Here is a 5,417-nt window from a genome sequence, read left to right as displayed (position 1 = left end):
TTTTCAGTTTCTTCTTGTATTGATTTCCAGTTTCATACTATTATGGTCAGAGAAGATGCTTGATATGGTTTCAAGCTTCTTAAATTTATTGAGGCTTGTTTTGTGTCCTGACATGTGGTCTATCCTGGAAAATGTTCTATGTGCAGTTAAAAATAGTGTATATTTTGTTGCTTTAGGAGACATGCTTTAAAAATATAAATTAAATTCATCTGGTATAATGTGTCATTTAAGGCCACTGTTTTCTTTTTAATTTGTAGTCAGAAAAATATATCCATTGATATAAATGGGGTATCAAAGTCACCTACTATGACTGTATTAGTGTCGATATCTCCCTCTATGTTCATCAATACTTGCTTTACATATTTAGGTGCTCCTACCTTGGGTGCTTAAATGTTTATAAGGGTTATATCCTCTTCTTGGATTGATCCCTTTGTCATTATAAAATGTTCTTTTTTTGTTGTTAGCCTTTGTTTTATTTTTTAATTTAAATTATTTTTATTTAAACCAGCAACATACAATAAAAGTGTAAAATAGCATTAATGTTATCTGTTTCATGTCAATGCCATTTGGATTAAAAAACACTTCTTAAAACAATCCACTATGTCTTTGTTTTAAAAGCTATTTCTTCTGATGTATGTATTTCTATCCCAGTTTTCTTTTTCATTTCCATTTGCGTGAAATATCTATTTCAATCTCTTTACTTCCAGTCTTTGTGTATCTCTTGTTCTGATGTGAGTCTTTTATCGGCAGTATGTGTATGGGTCTTCTTTTCTTATCCATTCAGCTATGTTATGTCTTTTGATCGGAGTATTTAATCCATTTACATTTAAAGTGATTATTGATATGTCATAATTATTGCCACTTTATTATTCATATTTATGTTTTTCCCTCTTGTTTTTAATGAATTTCCTTTAACATTTCTTGTAATATTGATTTGGTGGTGATGAACTATTTAGCTTTTCCTTGTCTTGGAAGCTCCTTATCTTTCCTTAAATTTTAAATGATAGCCTTGCTGGGTAGAGTAGTCTTGGTTTTGGTCCTTGGTTTTGAATATTTTTTGCTAGTCCCTCTGGCCTATAAAGTTTCTGTTGAGAAATAAACTGACAAACTTATGAGAGCTCCCTTGTAGGTAACTAACTGCCTTCATCTTTCTGTTTTTAAGATTCTATTTTTGTCTTTAACCTTTTGTATTTTTATTATGTTCTGTCTTGATGTGAGCCTCTGTGGGTTCAACTTGTTTGGGACTCTCTGTTCTTTCTGAATTTCCTTTGCGAGGTTAGGAAATTTGTTAGTCATTATTTCTTCAAATAGGTTCCCAATTCCTTGCTCTCTCTTTCTCTCTTCTCCTTCTCATACCCCTATGATGTGAATGTTATTATACTTGATGTCCCAAAAGCCACTTAAAATATCCTTATTTTATTATTTTTTCTTTTTCTAGTTTTAATTTGGTGCTTCATTAATCTGCTGTTGATTTTTTTATCGTGCATTTTTCATTTCAGTTATTATATTTGTATGACTGGTTCTTTTTATGGTTTCTATGTTCTTTTTATGCTATCACTTTTTTGAAGTTTTCACTGAATTCCTCTCTTCTTCCCCTAAGTTCCTCGAGTATCCTTATAACCAGTGTTGTGAACTATATATTTGGTATATTGCTTGCTTTCATTTCATATAGTTTTCTGGTTTTTTCCTATTCTTTCATTTGGGGCATCTTTCTTTGTCTCTTCATTTTGACTGCCTCTATGTGTTTGCTTCTATGTATTAGGTATGATGTATTATGTGTCCCTTTCTTGGCAGTGTGGCCTTATGTAGTAGGTGACCAGTGTTGTACTCTTCCTTATCACGTGAGCCAGATATTCCAGGAGTATCCCTTATCTAGGTTGTGTGTGCCTTCCTGTTGTAGTGAGCCTTGATTACTATTGGCACTTATGTGGGTGGGATTGACCTCCAGGCTGCCTGCTGTGAGGTTAGCCATGACCACAACTTTTAGGTTCCTGTGTGACACCTGACTCCATGGAGCAGAATTCACCCTACCAGGCTCTGGTGCCTGCTGAGACCACGCTTTGGGTATGCCACTTGTGAAGCTAATTTGGTTGTTCTCTGTTGTAAGTCTGAAGCCAGCTCTGTGTTGGTTCTGGAACCTCTTGTGATGGTTTCTCATGCAGGCCAAGTTCAGACACTGTTTGTGATCAGCCCAGGGCTACCTGGTATGAGCTACAAAGTCATCTGCAGGTAATAGCTGTCTGTGCTGACTCTGCAGGCCCATGGGAGAGGCCATAACATGAACCATGCCACCAGTTCCAGGCTTGTAGCTCCTCAACAAAAGGCACAGGGCACTGTAAGTCCTGCCACCACCTGTTGGATGCTCCTAAGGCTCAGCTTCTGAAAGAGCCTCAGACATTATGAAATTTGGGTAAAACAGAGTCTCAGGGAGTCACTGGGTGGCATGAGTTGTGTTCACCATATTAATGCAATTCAGATTTGGCACCAATGCCAAGTCTGTGGCCACTCAGCAAAAGGAACAGTGCACAATGTGGCTAACTGCCACCTGCCTGGGGCCTGCAGACCTTTAAGTGTGCTCATGAAAGACTGCAGCATGGACCAAGGCTATTCACTCACTGTTGAAAGAACCTCTGGCAGTGTGTTAATTAGTTGGAGCTGAGTCTCAGCAAGCCCTGACATTGGTGCGAATTGTGTTCACCAGTCTAATGCAGATTCATATTTGGCCATGTGAATGGAGATCTTAACAAAGTAAAGATGGCGCCTGTGTGCCAGCTGTGTGGGAGGAGGACTCAACACAGAAGCAAGGCTGCTGTCACTCCAACCCTGACTCCAACCCTCCCCTTTAAGCCATATAACTGTTTCTCCCTGTCTCAGGTTTCCAGCAAACCTCTCACAGTAAGTGAGTGAGTCTATGCATGGGCACTTTAAGAGGACATCTGGGTTTCCAGAAGCCTTCTGTCTCAGCAAAATAGACAGAATCCCCATGATTTTCATAGCCAGATATTGTGGGTCCTCCTCTACCTGTCAGTGGTGCTCTGGGCTGGGAAACCCAGTGTGGGGCTAGGACCCCTCATTCCTTGTACGGGACCTCTGTAGCTAAGATATCTCTCAATTCTCAGCCTCCACATGTGGGTGTAGGACCAATCTGTTTCTAATCTCCACCTCTCATATCAGTTTACACATGGCTTCTTCTTTATTTTCTTAGTTATTTGACTCCTGTTCAGCTAATCTTCAAATGTTTCTCCAGGTTTATTATTCTATAATGTAGTTGTAATTTTTCTGAGGTCATGGGAGGTGAGCACAGCATTTACCTAATCTACCATCTTGCCCAGAACTCTCAAAAAAATTTTTTTTTAATTTAGAAGGTTTTCCAATTCAAAGGATCCATTGTCTGGCCCAGTGACAATGGGATTTTAATAGGCACTCAAACCAGTAAATGAATGGTAGAGATAAAAAGTCAACTCGCAATATGAGAAAAAAAAATCTCTGGTGTTTTATGTTTGTTTGTTTATATTATTGTTGTTGTTTTACATGCCTTTTAGCTAAATCTTGGTTCTCAGTTTCTAAGATTTCTTTAGCAGTAGCTTTTACCTCATGTTAATGTAACTACAGTGAAGTTGTTTCAATAGCCGTGAGAGATCTTCAACTTCTTATGCATGGGCCAGCCCAGACAATAGGTTTATATAGGATTTATGCCCATGTTCTCCTATGAAATCTCATTCTTAAGATAACAATACAACAGACACACACAAAACGAAAACATAAGGACACTCAAAAAATTAGTATTTCTAACCAGGGAAGAATTTCCTGCAAGCTGTTCACTCCCCCATCCTCCTTGTGAAAATCCCCTCCTTAGAGAAAGAGAAATTCTTTCTCATTCAGTAAAATCCCCAAGCCACGTACCTCCCACAGGTGAAGATTTCCTCCTGAGGGCAAAATCTCTCATGCTATAGCAAATGCCTGTGGCATCCTGCTGCAGGCTAGCACCTGAACACTGCCAGTCCACTACAAATCAATGACTTCAACCAAAAGGAGCGAGGTTAGGCCCTCAGAGGAATTCACAGTTGAGGCGATCTAAAATTCTTATGGACAACTGCCAAATTATGCCCAAATTTGGCTAGAGAGCATCCTATCAATAATTCAACAGTCAGATGAACACTTTACTTCTTTGGCCATGTCATGAGCACTTCCTATGGACAGACAAATAAGGGAAACCCCTCCATTAGATACTGAAACTTGATGGACAGCCCATCCCATGGCAAAATGCCACACATATTGGACAAGCCACCTATGGATGCTTTGTTGAGGGATTTGCCCTCCCTATTTCAGTAAAGTCATGTGCATCTGCACAAAATGTGGTACATGATCAAAGGCTTCAAGGGGACCAAAAAGGAGGTGAACCTGGTATCCAACAAACCTCAGAGGATATCTGTGGTTGTCACATGAGGACCTCAGGGAGAAGCATCTCCTTCTGTTTCTTTGAAAATTATGTCCTTTCATAGTTGCCATATATATATAACACAATTTAACTTCAATGGATGAAAATATTTTATTGGTTCATAAAGGATCATGCCCTGAGACATGAAGTCTAATCCACCAGCAGCAGTGCTATGTGGAAAATGCCACATACCCACTGTCCTGGAGTTGATGGGATTTTTTTTTATACATAAAGTAGGGGTAACAAAGATGTATGTTGTTTTAAAAAAAATTACATTGGGTACAGGTAAGAGGAAGTGGGAGAAGCAAGGCTAGTTCTGGGATAGGGGCAAAGTCAGTAAGGAAAAATTGTTTGCTCCTTTGGATTGGTTGTAGGCAACATTGGAAAGTTCATGTGTAAGCTAGATATAAAGGCTCCTGAGGTTCCATAGTGCCTGGCTATTCTCTATTGGATAATCATATAATAGCCACCTGGAAGTTAATTCAAAATTCCAACATACACTCGGGAATGTAGGCAGTCTTTTGTTTTTTTTGCCCTACAGTTGTTAACTGATTAACCCTTTCTTGCCTCTTTCTTTGATCCTCTGGCCTGCTGTAATTTAATTTAGAATATCTTAGAATTTTCTCTTTGTCAATTGTCAAATGAAGAAGTGATTAATTTGTATTATGTCCACTCTTCTCATTCACAGGGTGGAGGCTTCACTGAAGGACTTGTAAGCTTAAATTTAAAACAGAAAGTTTACAAGGCTACATAGAAATAAATAAATTAAAATTTCATTGGTAAAAAAATAAAATAAAATAGAAAGCTTACATTTGGCAGGAAAGAGGAATGATTTTCATTATCCCGTCTTCGTAGTTGCCTCCCATTATATGTGCAATCACCATTTCTACTCTTGAAGAAACAGAGAATCTATTATTAAGAATCCCACACATTAACTATATTTTTTGGCATCTTTTAGAATCAGCTTTTAGGTGTAGGG

The sequence above is a fragment of the Myotis brandtii genome, unplaced genomic scaffold, assembly GCF_000412655.1.
Source record: "Myotis brandtii unplaced genomic scaffold, ASM41265v1 scaffold40, whole genome shotgun sequence".
In the NCBI taxonomy this organism is placed as follows: Eukaryota; Metazoa; Chordata; class Mammalia; order Chiroptera; family Vespertilionidae; genus Myotis; species Myotis brandtii.
Note: the sequence above shows the minus strand (reverse complement) of the source record.